A 16,524-nucleotide genomic window follows, 5' to 3' on the forward strand; every position below is an offset into this window, starting at 1 on the left:
AGCCCTGGAAGCCCCAGGAAGGGTGAGGAGCTCGGGGCAGCCCTGCTGCCACTGCCCGCAAAGCAATTCCTCTGCTGGAGGGCTCCGGAGCAAGGGGGCCAGGAGCTCTCCTCCCCTCTCTGCTTCCTTCCCCACTTTATTTTTCAGAAGCATTTAGCTTGAACATGAATTCTGCAGACCTTCTACATCTCTAGAAAGAGACAAGGGTACTATGCGGCTTTTTGAGGCTGCTTTGTACTGGAAGAGAAGTCTGCACTTGGAAGTTGTTTCGTGTTCAAGCAGAGAGTGAGTAAGAAGTGAATAACCCTCTTGTAAGATGGCTGTTCTGAGGAGTTTCTTGATGATGTGAAGCCTTCAGGCTAAGAGACAAATAGCTTCTGCAGCCTCCTGCTGTTTAGGGAGCTCAGGCTTTGGATGTAATTTAGCAGTTGGCCCTATCCTGGATTTTGGGCACTGTGAAGTCTGTGGATTGCCACATCACCAGGCAGCGCCTGAGGACCGTCAACTGCTGCTGGCTTTGCTAAGCCTTGCTGGTGACCATCGCCTCCCTGCCTGGTACTGGTTACTGTGGGGAAACCGGCCATCGGTCTGACTCAGGGGGTCTTTTCTACGCGCCTGGTGTGCGTGGGGCTTAGTGCCACTTGCTTCTCTTCCTGTTGTTTGCTATTTCAGTCTCGAGGTCCTAGAGGGACCAATTTGGTTTTTCCTCTGCACAGATAAAAGTCCTCTGTTCAGCATCTCATTTATGTTTTCTCCTGTGACGTGCAGCATTGCAGATAGATTCACATGCTGGACAGGGGAGGTAAGGAGAAGTTCTGTCTTCTCCCAGAACTCTCAGCCAAATGAACAAGTTTCCATGCGGACTGATTATGCCGGCCACTGCAGGCACAGTGCTGGGATCCGCTCTTCCCAGCGGGGCGCCTTCTTCTACAGGCTGGGTTGAACTCTCCTTCTTCCCAAAATTTAGCATCCTGTAGCTTTATTCAATCCTCATAATTCCCATATTATAAAAACACCACAGTTTTGTTAAACCTGCAGTTTGAGATGTTTTCACTGTAACACTCGAAGGACTCCTTGAGCTACAAGGCCCATGCTATGGTCCATGTCAAATCTGAGCCGGCTACACAGGCATCTGTCTGTCTTGGACTGCTGTCGCTGGTTACCTCATGCATTTATTTGAAATTCATGAAAATCTCAAGACGATGTATGCCAAAGCACTGGAGGTAGAGAACCATGCAACAAAACCTGTTTCCAGCTTCTTAGGAGTGCTATAGAGATGCTGGGATATTGTTTGATGCTCGTTCATGTTCTAAGATGTTCTTAGATGATTCTCATCTTTCTAACGAACCAAGAAATCCGGGTGCAAGGAGCTGGATTGCTGCCCGCTCTGGAAGGCATGTCAATATGTCTGTGATGAAATAACTTTGTTAGCTTGCTTTGTTATTTGTATCTGATCCACTGAAGTTTTATTCCAGTAAATGTCCTTTTAGCTCTGCAGAGCAAATGAAAGAGTTTCTTTAAGACGGCACCATCTTGGTCCACAGGTCCTTGTTTACAACAAACCTGGAGCTACAAGGATATTCCTTTTTAGCTGATTGATTAAATATTGCTACATAATTGACAGCATCTCCCACCTTCAGAGACTGCGATCTTCTACAAATGACAAAGTGATAATCATGCCTGAGTCATTAGAACAAAAACAAATTTATACTGAACACACACTGTCTGCCTGCGGTGTGTCTTGGAGGATACATGACCTGAGATCACTCTCACACACATCCCAGCCGAAACCAACCGAGATGGCCGCAGCCAAACTCTCCGTGCAAATACCCCTGATGCCATGAGACAGCAGATGGCTGGAACGGTTCCAAAATTTGCTGCCCCTTCACTTCAGTGGCTCTGTAATTCTGCAAGATAAAGAATCCCTTCTGTAATTCAGTGCTTGCGCTGGTGTGCTCGGCTCCAGCTCAGGAATCGTACGGCACTTCGACATCAGTGGCCGTGCCTCCGCTGCCGGGCACTGATGTGTGGGCAAAGCATCCCACCCTTGGGCGAGCTCAGCGGTGCTGGGGCACACGTGCGTGCCCGTCTGGCGTTGCTCTCGCTTGCTTCTTCCTGAAGGGGAGAGATGGAAGCTCGTGTTTCTCCTGGAATAAATCAAACTGGTAAATCAGGTGTTAACAACAAGGGCGTTATTCATCATCTGTAGGGACAGAAGTAACATCCCCTGGATGTTGATCAGCCTCCTCCCACCCTCCCACGGAGGAATTTGCACTGTGGTACAGGTTTAGATCCGCATCATTGCAATTACACAGTGAGGACAGCTGTGTCCTGAAATCAAGAGTTATGGAAATCAGAAGACACATTAGCATCAGTAACGTTTAATGAGCAAACGAGAGCTGCCTTGACACCCTCTCTTTGATGGGTGTTTGTCTTTGCGTTTCCACCGAGGCAGAGCTTCCCCACCGAGGAGTTTGCTCGTCCAGGGGGCAGAGAGGATGCGCGGGGCTGGAGGCAGCGCAAGCTCCAAGCCTCCACGAGAGCTCCTGTGACTGCTACGCATGAACTGTAATTTTTCCTTTGCTTCTTTCTGTCCTGTGGGGCCAGCTTGTCTGTGAAACAAACTTTAAAGAAAGAGATGATTAAAAAACCTCTGTGTTCATGTCTCTACTGATGAGGGTTGAATATGCTCTGGCATTCACACAAGTATCTGTCACTGTGAAAACCATCCCTTTGTTTAATTCATTTTCTTCTGCCTTTCATCACTGGTAATGTCTATTCAGTTTGGAAAATTCAATTTTTTGAGATTCCCTCACAAGTTACCAGCACTTGTGCGTGAGGGTAAGGGCAGCATGGCAGAGAAAAGAGATACCAGAGCAGCGGAGGATGAAATCTCCAAAGAACCCCTTGAGCTCCTGCTTTGCCAGATCATCGAGCTGCTGCACAAACGGGGAAGCCGACCCCGGTATGAATTTTTCATATGGGGCATCAGAGGATAGGATACAGAAAATGCCAGGGGAGCATTTCTCATTCTAGAGGCGCCTTTCCAGTGAAATGCTGCTCTTTGATACATATTTCTCTTTTAAAAATAAAAACAACTCGTCCGTCAAACTTGGGCAGCTAATAAGACGGAAAAATAGCACTGCAGTCCAAACCTGGGACACCACGAAATCGGTTGTTGGGTGCATTTTGTCCCGCTGCTCAGCCAGTTGTGGAAATGACTTCTGCTGGTGGCAGAAGGTCTTTGCCTCACCATACTGCAAGGGACTTGACTGAGCAAGTTTAATGTTGGATAAAGACGATGATAACAAGAACAGTCCTCAAAAATGCCAAGAAATACCCTGTGAACCAGCTTTCCAACGGCAGGAAGAGCGCTAGCATCTCTACTCACAGCAGCACGTGCTGAGAGCTGTACTGCACGGCACCCACGGCACCAAAGCCACCGTGTCTCTGAGAAGGACCACAAACGCTACCAGGAATTGTCCCCAGCCTGGGCATGGTATGTGTCCATCTGTGTTCAGAACAGGTCCTACACCTTTCGACTTCTTTCTTTTCCTTCCACCTTTCCTCTCCTTCCTTCCTTCTCTCCGTTCCCAGCTGTAGCTGTAACCTGCAAATACAAACTCCCAAAGCATCAAAAAATGCATCCTTTAGCACAGGGAGGCTGTTTGTAGTTGGACCTGTCCCAAACTACCACTACTGTTCTTGGCTTCTTGGGAACTAACTCCTTAAAGTTACAAATCACCTTGTCGTCAAAGAAAGTCCCATTTCCAGTCTTGTGCAAACCAACTTCACTTTTGTGAGCATGAAAATGCTGAGTTTAGCCACTCTGGGGGAGGAAAACACAGCAGAGCAGGATGAGTAATGTGGTTAGTAATGAAGTAACTGTCTGATCAGAATTAACACCTGCTTCTTGTCAAGGCCAATTCCATATTTCATTTTGAAATGAAAATTTCAGAGCACAAGGGGAATAAAAACAAAAGTCATCCTGCATCTGTCAGCTTGGACCGAGTTGGCAGCTGCTGTTCAGACCAATAGACGTTTTCAGAGAGAGACAGCAGGGTCGGAATAACGAGACACGACATCCGCGTACAGCTGCTACCAAGGATGCTGGAAGCATTTTGCCACACGGAGGAGTAAAGGTTACAGCTCTGCTGAAAAAGTGTCATTTAAATTCAGTACTCTGTCAGGGAACGGTTTAAGGAAGCAGGGCTGGGCTTCGTTCCTAATACTCTTAATGGCACTAAGTGGTGTTGGTTAGGAGTGAAGTGAGGACATTTGAGAAGGACTGCGCGATTTCTAATTGAAGGCAGTGCTGTTCCCAGGCAGATGGAGAAACGGAGCAGCTGTAGAGAAATGAGCTGGGTTTCTCTGGGCTTTGGTGCAAGCTGCAGCAGAGCGTGCTCCGTAACGTTCCATCAAACTTTATCAAAGTTCACAACACAAAGCAATTTGAGGGGTAGAGTTTCAGCCTACTTATGGAGTCCATGGTTTCCTTCAGAGCTACCACCAGGTTCTCACGGGAGAAGACCTACAAATGTCAGCTCCCTTCCTTCCCGCTAGCCCATGTGGGCCCAGAGGTGGGGAACTCATTGGTAACTTCATGTAATATTTAAGAGACTTCTTGGGCTAATAAAGTATATTACTTTATATAGTAACTAACATATCTCTAATATGTATCAAAATTTAATTCCGTTCAATTCTTTACCACTGCTCACTGTGGGCCCAATTCTCTTCTCCTTTACGAAGATGCAACCACATTAATTCATTGTGTGCAGCAGGGAGGACAACGTAGCTCTTGTTCTACCAGATCATCTCCAAGCAGAAATGCAAAGATAACTTTGCTCTTGTCTCTGCACAACTTGACCGAACCGAGAGAGTTCCTTCAGAGTCACGCCGGCGTAGCTGAGAGCAGAAGCTGTCCCCAAACGCTCCCGTCAGGTGCTCAGGGTCTGAGAAGCTGGAGGGTCCTTCAGGCAGAATATTGGAGGGGCTCTTCTGTAAGAAGTCAAAGCTTGGTTTCGCTGTCTGGTACCTATTCCCCAAGCACATGTGGCTGTAAAAGCAACACAGCACAGAAGGAAAGGTATTTCTCTGAAGAGCAGAAGGGAAATAAGTTCCTTGTCACTGAGATTAGGAAAATCAGCGGTCTAGCTAGCTTTAACTTGTTTACTTGACCATTTGACTTCTGCAAAGCCCCTGGTAATGAAGCCTGGTGTCTCCAGACGGCTGGACAGTGTCTAGCCAAGAGGGACTGAAGCTAGTCGTTATTCTCTCCCTCTCCAGTGGCTCCTGTGAAATGATCCAGCGGCGTTTGTCCAGGCCCTATGGACAGCACTCTCATTAACCAAGGCACCCTCCTCAGCAGAAGTCCCTCTGCCGTGCAGACAGGGCAATCTCTGTGGTTCCAGGCTGGGCTGTGCCTCTTTGGGGTAGGGGACTCCTCATCTGAGCCAGCCACGAGAAACAGAAGAGGCTCCTGTTTGCACGCAGCCCCTGAGAACGGCCCAACACCGCACTCACAGAGCCCTGGGGCGGGCACACGGCTGCTCGTCGGTGACCTCCACTCTGGCTGGAGACCTCAGCTGAAGCGCGTGGGTTGTCCCTGAGCGGGGAGAACAGGACATTATGATTAAAAACTCTGCTCTGCTGCCCAGAAGTGCAGGGAGGAGATGCTGGGGAGGTACAAGCAGAGATGCAGGCAGAATTAGCTTGGCAGGACCAAGGCTGCCTTTGCACCCCCTGCCCGAACTGTTGCTGTACAGTCCCAGGCTGTGACCAGCACCTTCGTCCGACGGGCACCCTGGGCTGACCTGCACATCCATCTCCCAAGGGATGCCATGGGCGAAGGGCAGGCAAAAGTTACTGGAGATGCTCTATTGTCACTCTTAGCAGGGATTTCCAGTGGCTGTGTCTCTCAGTGCACTTTGAAGGGCACTCTGTGAAAGGCTGTAAGGTCCAACAGCTTCATAATCAGCTATCCAGCGCATTTTCTCCGAGGGGGGAGAGGGGACTACGTCCCTCTGTCCTTCCAGTCCTCGTCAGCTCTGCCAGGTTCCATGTCCCACCCTCTGTGAGCCACAACAACCCTTCTTTTCTGTGTTTGAAGAGGCTGAATTCTGCTCAGCTCCCCAGTGACAAGTCTGCTAACGGAGGGATGCTGCTCCCCCCGCCTGCCTGACCCCCAGTCACCCACGGTCTCCAGATCAGTCTAATTTAGAAAGACCTTCATCTGTACAAGGATTTTCCCTGACTCCTGGTTTTTCTCAGAAAAAACTTGTCTTAACCCCATCTCTGGCTGCTCATGACAACACTAAGCCTGCCCTGTCTAACAAAGGCAGATGGAAAATGTATTTCATATTGAGCCTCGGTGTGCCTAATGTATTCCCTTCTGTTAGCTATTGCTCTGGGTCCTGATCTCCGATTCCTCATCTTTTCAGGCTTCCTTTTGATGTTCGTTACAAGACAGCAGAGACTAATAGAGCGTATGTCAGGCATTCGACTACAAAAGCGTGAGGAAGGGGGATTAAAAGGGCCACGGTGACAGGAGGAAGACAAAGCGTTTAGGGAGCATCAGCTTCCTGCAGGAGAAGCTGCAGTGATGCTCGGGATGTTTTTGCCTGTGCTGCTATCTACCATCCTCCCCTTCCAAGCCCAATGCTACATTCCTGGAGCTGCTCTGGCTACTAGAGAAGCCAGTCATTTGGAGTCAGATTTGTGTAGAGAGAAACAGCACGAGGCAAAGGAGCCAGAGCCCTCCTGGGTCTGGAGCGGAGCTGGAGCCTCCAGGAGGTCTGTTTATTGGGCTGGCTTGCAGCAAACAAGTGTTTTAGCAACAAAATCCATCTCACCACCCAGCCTGGTGTTTGCTGAGGTTTCTAGCCTGTTCCTCTGTAATGAGAGGGAGTTTGCTGCTGCTGTAAGTAACCGGATTCTCATTTTCCTGACTGCATTTATGATACTCCTCTTGTGAAACCACTCAGCTAAGCCGTCTCAGGGGACTCCAAATGCTACATAGCTGCCACCGAATGTAACAGTCGCTGTGATCTTAGCAGAGCTCAGAACATCCTGGAACAAATAATGGGAAAAAAAGGAAAACTGGCAGTCCTCCCCTTGGCAATGAGTAATCATCTCCTGCCAGCACAGACCTGTGCCTAACCCGGGTGCAGCCGCACAGGAGATGGGAGGTGGGGTGTCGGGAGAAGCCGAGGATGAGGAACAACGTTAGACACCTCCGGTGTGCATTAAGGGACTGAATCACACGAGAGCTGTAGGAAAACAAGTTGTGCAGAATCTGGGTCTTCCTTCTGGAGGGCGTTTGCTGTCATCCCCCCGGTTGCTCCCTGCCTCAGTGTGGCAGGGTCACTGATCGGATCCTGCACCTCCTGGGGATGATGGTCAATCAGTGATGTTCCTGCGTGGTGTAAGCGCAAGAGTTTGTAGGAGCAGGAATTTGGGGGATGCTGGGAGCCAGGTCTCCTTTCAGCCCACATCCTAAACCCTACCTGCTCATCCCAAAGCTGGCGGCCACAGAAGCTCCTCTCGCTCTGTCACTTCCCACGCCTCCCCGCCGCGCGGAGGCTGTGAAACATCGCCTGTTAGCAGGGAAGGGGAAGCGAGAAATAATTCCCCACCTGCCTCTTTTGTTCTTCTTTCTTTTCTTTCACAGGGCCTATGAGACACTGGGAAGCTCAAAAATTAATGTCAAACAGACACAAAACTCTGTCGTGCAATTTTCACCGGTGGTATTAGCTGATGAAGGTTGGGTTGGTGCTAGGCGGGTGGAGGATTCCTCAGTGATTTGCTTGGAAAACAGACGAGAGAAGCAAAAATAGGAACAAGATGCAGATCTGCATCTGGAGTGAGGGCATGGGGATTTTGTGCGGTTATACAGCTCCCCTGGGGCCCGGGGGTATCGCTCTGGCCATTGTGTGGAGGTGGTTTTCCTATTTCCCAACGAGATGCTGAAGCAGAGGGAAAGCAACGATTCCTCGGGGGCAAAGGGACGCGCCCCGAGCTGCCGCCGGTGCTGGGGCCGTCTGGAGAAGCACGGTCAGGGCAACTGGCAACAGAGGAGGGGACCAAACCAGGGCTGGTTGCCTTTAGCATTTTTCTGGTGGCTAAAAGCTTTGGCAGCAGGTGAGGAGCTGGGATATTCCCCTTTCGCATTCCTCACTGGTCCTGCCATCCTGCTGCCTTCTCCCGAGCAGGGCCCCAGTGCAATTTCTCTTTGAATTTCTCCTTCTCTTGCTCTGCGAGTTCAGTGGTCTGCGGGAAAGGCTCTGCCTGTCACTGCAGCCGCTGTTTCCCCTTCTCCTTGCTTTCGGCTGTCTGGCAGCGTTGTCTGACAGCATGACGCGGTGTGATAAAAAAAGGGAGGGATCCCAGAGCACGGTGATAAATTAATTGCGTTTGCCCAGGTACAAGATGAATTGTCCAAATCATTTTGCAAACAATTGTGTCTGAGCCACCGGGGTCGGTTCTGAGCAGCTTTCTGAAACAGAGTTCATAATTCCACTTGTTAAGACTGCCTCACACGTGGTGCTGCTCCCAGCGCCCACCGCTGCGCTTTGCCATCCCGCTTGCTTGCAGGCAGGTGGGGAAGGAGGCCGAGGCGATTCTGAAGAGCGTTTCATGTGACTCTTGGCATTTAAGAACATTACGGCATTGTTTTAAAGCACGTCACCGGTTTCAAAGCAGTCCTGTCCGAGCTTGCACGTATAAAAATATGTTCATTTGTTCACACGTATCAGCATGATATGTGTGACCTCCTCAGACCGTCACAGCCCTTTTGTGAGCATCAGCACACCCTGGCAGGCTTTCACATCCCAATTAATTGTGCAAAGTGCATGGTGTATTGAAAAACAGTTCCTAAATAGGTACTCTGTATTGAAGAAGAAATGAAAGCGATTGGGAAAGCAGATGGGTTGCTTTTTACAGCAGCTGGACTTCAAAAAGTTATAGCAAATTACAGGCTCTCTTGAAAACAAGCAGGAAACAGTCCATAATAGTCCTTTAAATTCATTTATCATGATTAAGTTTTTTGGTATTTTGTTTGTTTTTTTTTTTAAATGATACTAATTTTAGCAGCTCAGAGCAGCCTAAGTCAAGCTCCGCTCCCCAGCCCTGCAGAAGCACACTGTGAAGAGACGATGGAGGCCAACGGGGCGTCAGGGCGACGTGCTTCAAAGAGCTTCTCTACTGCTCTGCTCGTCCTCTCCGCAGCTCCGGCTGCTGGGTCAGGCTCACGGCAAGTGAGGAGCAGTGGAAAAAGCAGCGCGAGGACACGGAGGAGGGAGGATTGTGTCTGTAATTGCTGGCTTGTAATTATCTGCCATTGTGCATTCGGTTAGCTCTCCCTGCTTCTCATTAGCATAGAGTGGAGAAAATATTTAATTGCAACACCGCTCTGTCTATGGCATTATCTGCAGGCAGAGCCGATCAAATCAGCCTGACTTGTGGGGACAAGGGAGAGATTAGCTTCTCCGGGGCAGCGGGGTACAGCTGACGAAGACCATTGGCAGGGCGCTGCGTACCAGTCCGCAGCTACACAAGTGCCACCCTGAGCAGGCTTCTCCCTCCTCTTCTCTCTGCTGATCACTTGGTGGAGGCAGAGTCACACATCCCCGTCAGGATCCCAAAGCACTTTGCAAGGTGAGGCTGTTTTTTTCACGCACCGGCTCCAGCTTTCACTCTCTCTGCAGGACACGGCTGACAGCGGGGCCGGGGAGCTGCAGCGTGGCCGTTGGGAACCTGGGTCTGAGCTGGGCGCGGGCTTTGCTGCACCTCGGCACCGTGTCCTGTGCACCCTCATCGCACGCTGGCACAGAAACGCAGTCCCGGGGTTGCACAACCGCAGCGGCTGGGTGGACGGGAGAGGAACCGACCTCTCCTCCGGGAGGCTGTGCGAGGAGAAATGACAGAAAGCACCAAAATAAAGTTGCATCTTGCAAGAAAGGGGTTCCGTAACAGTGAAATGCAGCTGGTCATAGACCCTGATTTTATCGATCTGTGTGTGATACAGCGTCAACCTGAGCTACTCCACGCAGAGCGACCAGAAGTGGAGGCAAAAGTACCCAGACCTGATCCAAGGTCTGGTTTCCAGCACACCGAGACGTGCAGAAGCTGCCCCTTCCTCAGCCCCTGCTCCTTTCGCCCGGGCTGGAAGCTCAGCTCAGGCCCAGTTCAGCTGCCAAGGTGTGGGTTGCCGATGTGCATGGGGCATAGGTGAGCGCGGCTTCGAGCTTGGTGCAGCGGGCAGACACCTTGGTACTGGGGGACCTTAGAGAGGGCTCCAGCACTTCCACGCCCCGTCCGGATCTACGCTCACCAGCCGATCCGGTCAGCAAGGGTGGTCATATTGACACCGTTACTCTGCCATATGAGCCTGAACGTCGAAGTCATCACACAGCTCCGCAGCCTCCTGACCTCCCGCGCCGGTTCCCGCAGCCGCCCTGAAAGGCTGCCACCAGCGTCAGGCATAACAGCAGGCTTAATTACAGGGTGGCATCCTGCCAGCACCCAAGAGGCAGAGCTGAGCCGGCTGCGCCGCGTTCAAAGGGATGTTTTTTAAAAAAATAACTGGGAAATAGCAGGACAAGCCCTGTCGCACTGATGCCGGCGTGGGTCAAGCATCTGCGGCTGACCCCGCTCCGGGGATGCTCATGGGGACCCTTCCCGGGGTGCACGGTGCGGTGCTGAGTCTCGTCTCCATCCTGCCTGGCTGGAGAGGGTGATGGAAAAGCAGAGTCCCCACATTTCTGCAGCCTCGTACTCCAGATGTGCTTTGGCAGAGAGAGGGACGCACAGACCTGCTTCCCTGCCCAGCTCTCCTGCGTCAGCCCCAAGGCAGTCTTGCTAATTCCTCACTTTTTAGAGCCTCAGGTTTATTCACTTCTGTGACAAAATGAGATGAAGTGACATATTTCCGTGGCTATCGGGGATCTAAACATCTCCTCCCCAGAGACCCCGGCAGAAGCGAAGGATGGCAACTGCCTGACTTCGGTCCCAGCCCTGCGACGGAGTTGTCATGGCATCTGCCCCTCCGGACCCTTCCCGAGGCCACGCGCCGTCTGAGAGCGTCAGCGCAATCTTGATGCTGGAGGATCCCCACGGACGGACACTCGCTGCCCCTCCTCGGAGGACAAAAGCGTTTTTGCATCTGGAATCGAGCGCGAGCAGCCGAACAAAAGCAGGACAGGGATGAACCAACGGCGGGAGGAGAAAGGTAAAATCCTCGGGTTCCGCTTTGAGGCAGGCAGATCCCCGTGGCCCAAGTGCTTCGCAGCTCTAGGCAGATAACAGACAATACCCTGATTATGGGACTGCATTTAGCATTGTGCACCAAATTGTGCAAACGCCTGGGTAAAGAATAACTATTCCAACAAAAAAAGACCGGAGAAAAAAAATCAGCCTTTGGTTTCTGAGTCATTGGTGTGCTTCGCGCTCCGGATTTGGTCCACTGTGTGTCCAGAATAATTATTAAGCAAGTTCTGATGGAACAATTTTGTTTACCCAGCCTCAGAAAGGAAGAAAAGAATCCTTAATAGTTGATTAGATCAAAAAAAAGCGTAATTTATTTTTCAATAAGTGCTTTAGATGTAAGATCAATGACTTGAGGTTGATTGATAGGAGCTGTTTGCAAAGACCTTAGATCTAATTGCACTCTGGCAACCACATTGACTTTGACTAATACTAGACACCATCCCTCTTGTACAGATGGGGGGGGTACCAGAAAATAGCTATACTTTGCATCGGAGAGTTGCTCAGCAACTGCCACATATTATTTTGGAATTGTCCCTGAGTACAGCATCCTTTCTCTTTGATCTTCACGTAATTTTTGTTGCTGCCTCTTCTCAAAAAAGACAACATTTTAAAAGATTGCTTCTCCATTTGCTACAATCATTTTTTTCTTTTCCCCCAAGCACAACCAAAGCCTGCTGACATCAGGGAAAGCAGAGCATTTCTCTGCAGAGGGGAGGAAATTAAGGTCCATCTACTCTGCTAGAGCCTTTCACGGGGTATTGGGGAACCTGGGCTCCTATGGAGATTTAGCATCTGTTTCTGCACATGGTCCATATGCAATATTCAGAGGCAAAACAACGATGCTTAGTGCTTGCCGCCGAGCTGCCAGACAGCTGGGTTTGGGCAGAAGAGCCGGTACTAGCACTCCCATTTTGATTAAGAAATGGTGATGGGGTGATTTGTCTGGAGAAGAGAGTGCCAGGGCTGGGAATTCTCGCCCTGCTGTAATCCCAGACGGAGCTTGGCGTGGAAGGCATTGCTGCACAGTGCTGGTTTGGAAGGAGCATCACATTTCACCAACCAGTTATTATCAGCCCTGCTGATAAACACTTTCGTGTGATGCAAAAAGCGATCCACACCTGAGCTGCTCATCCCGGCCCAGTGCTGCTTCTGTGCTCTGGATGACCCAGACCCCTCGTGGGGCCCAGCAGAAAGCAGCTTCTGGTTATTGCAGTGTATCTGATCCTTTTCTCTCTCATTTATTTTCTGCTACTGCCACGCACAGCTGGGTAACAAGAGCTTTGCACCGTGTTTTGGTGTCTCCTGGGTACCACACACAGAACAAGAGCAAGTAAAACACCCAGTCCCTGCAATACCAAAAAAACTCAAAAAACCTAGAGAAGAAAATAACCCATGAATTTAAATGGCATTTGCAAACATGAGTCAGGAGCATCTTTTCTGAAATCTCTGGACAGCAGCATTGTACAACTGCTGCCAGCTACGCGGACTGGAGTGGGAACAAACCTGCGAGGGTGAGCAGAGCCCCTGCTCGAGCAGGACACAGACATCTCCTGAGCCAGGTGACATCCCAGCCGGAGGATGTCTCCGAGGGAAAAAGCCCGTTTCGTCATTTCCCTGTGATCTCAGAGTAACCCCGTCAGGCGATCAGTCACCTGGGCAGAGCTGCAGAGCCACGCGTTGGGGGTTCCTTCTTGCACTCTTTCCCCAGGGATGGGTGGCAGAGAGCAGCTGGTTTGTTTTGCTGCTGTTTGACCTGGCACCACCCGAAAGTCTGGAAAACAAAACCCTGAAACTTTGAATGCAAATTAACACCCCAGGCAGCAGAAGGAAGCAAATTTCTACATGGAGTAAAAATTTCAGCTTGAAAGGTCTAAAAATAGACTTCTCTTGCCTCGGGAATTCTAGCCTTGTAACTCGTGGTGCTGCAGATTATTGCATTCATAATTTAAATGTTGGATAGGTATAAAATTACTCGCGTGGGAGTTATTCAATTTCTGGTAAGTACATTTACATTAAATAGCGGCTGCACATACAAAAGATAGGAAAAAGCCCTTCCACTTCTGTTTGCCTGAAGCGGTGAGAACATCTGCAGGCTCACAAGGCTGCTGTTGGGAGCAGACAATCTTTTTTTTTTTTTCTCACTGAAAACCTGATAAAGTTCACCATGGCTGAAAGGGCACTCATGTCTCCTCTGACGCTTGGCACGGGGCCGCTCTGGACTAATCCCTCTTGGGGCTGGGAAAACCCCCAGCGCTGACCCGAGTGCTGCCAGGGATGGCTATTTGTCTAGTCCCCAACCATTGCTTTTTGTCACCTCAGTGCCTGCGAATCTGGAAAGCCCGGTGTCACAATGTCCCTCTCCTGGGAGCACATCTATTCCCCTCCACAACCAGACAGAGCGTTGGGCTTGCTGGGCATCATCAGATGGACCACGTCTGGCACAACCCAAGTGAGGGGCGGGTGGCCGCTCCCCTGCTCACACTCAGTGGGCGGAAATCTCTCCCCCGACTGTCCCTGTCGCTTGCCCAGTTTTCCAGTTGCCTCCAAGTGTTTGGTTTTGCCTGTGCTCACGCAGACGTGTGCAGGAGACCCTCCTCCGGTGCTGCCTGGTGAAGCGGTGGCGGCATTTCCACGGGGCCACAGTCTGGGGCCGTGCACCCAAATCCATGAGCTTGTATTAGAATCATGGAATCATAGAATGGTTTGGGTTGGAAGGGACCTTAAAGACCATCTGGTTCCAACCCCCCTGCCATGGGCAGGGACATCTTCCACCAGCCCAGGCTGTTGAGAGCTCCATCCAACCTGGCCTTGAGCACTGCCAGGGAGGGGGCAGCCACAGCTTCTCTGGGCAACCTGGGCCAGGGCCTCACCACCCTCATTGAGTAGATGGGAAGAGGAACAGACTGGGAAAGCGATCCACCTCGCAGCAGGCCCTGGACGCGTGGAGAGTTTTGACAAGGCAGAGGTGATGGTAAGCCACAATAAGCCTTGCTTCAGCCTTTAATCTGGAGGCAGGAGTTGGGGTTCCCTTCCAGGTCCATCCTTCCTGCTGCCTGAAATCCTCCCAGATCTCTGCTCTTGTGCTTCTGGAGTGGATGCTCTGTATTTACGACAACTGAAATGTTAATTTGAGGAAATTGGTGGCTAATTAATTGTTGTTCTTTCCTCACCCCGCTCCTTCCTGCCTTCATCTTCATTCCCTCTGTCGCCACGCTCCCAGACAAGGGCTGTTTCTGGTCTGTACACGGCCACTGCCTAAACCCAGGCGGCTGCATCTGGAGAGCTGTCGAGGGAGGACGGTTCAGCTGGACCCAGCTCGAGCTGCATCGTCGGCAGACCCCAGCTCCGCAGCCGAGGGGCCGCAGCAGCTCCGGCACCGCAGCAGCCTGCACCAAGCCCTGGCCATCACCCACCAGTATGTCAGGGTTACTGGGGCACTTGCGTGCCAGACAGCCTGGAGGTTTCAGTGATTTTGTTTTTGTAATGCTGTTTTAATTCAGACGGTGCAAGCCTACTAATGAATCACATCTCGGTCAATTAGATGTTTCCTGTGAGCTGTGCCTTGTTGGACGTTATTCACTCCAGTGTAAATGCCATGCTTGGAGCCAAAACTGAGCTCCATCAGCCAGGGGAAAACCCTCCCTATGCGTGAGGAGAGAGTACCTGCAAAATCCACTGCCAAATGACTGGGCTTGACAAATGCAAGGACACTTTGCATCCAGAGCGGCCGAGCACAGGTAAAGCAGCTTCTCCTGCTCCTCCTCCCCTCCCAGCCAGGTCCTCTCCGCCAGTGCCGAGGAATCATCCGAGATGTGAAAGGGGCCCCGGGCAGCATGGCAGGCAGAGCAGTTTCACAGAATCACAGAATCACAGAATGTTCGGGGTTGGAAGGGACCTCTGTGGGTCACCCAGTCCAACCCCCTGCCCAAGCAGGGTCACCGAGAGCAGGCTGCACAGCACCGCGTCCAGGCGGGGCTGGAATATCTCCAGAGAAGGAGACTCCACAGCCTCCCTGGGCAGCCTGTTCCAGGGCTCCGGTTTCTCACTGCTGGAAGCCCTTCGCAGGCAGCCAGCTGGCAGGGCTCCCTCCTGCCTGCCTGCCCACAGCCGGATGGCCGGGGATGCCGGCGTTCGTGCTTGGCTCTTGGGAAACGCCGCCGGCAGCCCGGCCGGGCGGACACCCGGCGACGACTTCTCTCTTTGCAAAGCTCAGCGGTTGGGTTTTCACCCGCGGTGAACACCTACCCTCAGCACAGCTCCCTGGGCTGGAGCGGGGCTGTGCTGTGGGTTTCAGGACATTGTTTATTTTGCGTGGAAATGGGGACAGGGAGGGATTTTATCCTTCTTTTGCCATCAGGGTGAGGGAACTGCTACTTGCCAGCTGCAAATTCTACCAATCTGCCTTCATCATTAGAGACTTCTGATCTGGCATTTAGCTTAGTTAACATAAAAAACTGTTTTCTCCCGGTGCCCGGACTGAGTCCACCTTCCTTTTCTGTTACCAAATATACACACAGTAATCAAAATGATTCATGGTCCTTTAATAGATTCATGGTCCTTTAATAGACAGAGTAATACAGCCCCTTTCTTCACAACAGGGTCCTTTCTTCACTCCTGACAGCCATTCTTCCACCTAATCACTTGTTTTCTCCCATTTTCTGAAAGAGCTCCCTTGGACAAAAATAATGCTGGACATGTAGGACATGATTGTGAATATCAATGAAGGTTTTTTCTTTTCCTTCTGCTCCCAGTTCCTCCTCTGGGCTAAAAGTAAATAGAGTCAGCTGTAGCTGCCACAGAAGCTGATGAGGGAGGCACACTGGTTTGCCTGCCTGTCGGGGATTGCTTGTATAGCAGACTTCAGATCCAGAGCCAAACTTCCCAGCTCCATCTGGGACAGGATCTGAATTTTATTTTTGTTTTGTTCATGCTCAAATATCCTATCTATTTTAATACTGGTTTTTTTGTTGTTGGAATTTCATCATGGAATCATGGAATGGTTTGGGTTGGAAAGGACCTTATAAATCATCTGGTTCCAACTGGTTCGTGATGAGACCCTTTTTATACTTCTTTTTAAAACCAATCTGTAAGTTATTATCATTTGTTTCAGGCAAGTTTAGATGCTAATTTTCAAGCACAGAAGATACTGAAGAAACATAAAATGAATCTGGATCTTATTTTGATGGATGTGTGTGAACTTGTAGTTAGTAATTAGTTTGTTCCAGTGGTTGCCTAGGGACCAGTGAACAGGACTTTGTT

This window comes from Opisthocomus hoazin, chromosome 18, assembly GCF_030867145.1.
Source record: "Opisthocomus hoazin isolate bOpiHoa1 chromosome 18, bOpiHoa1.hap1, whole genome shotgun sequence".
Lineage (NCBI taxonomy): Eukaryota > Metazoa > Chordata > Aves > Opisthocomiformes > Opisthocomidae > Opisthocomus > Opisthocomus hoazin.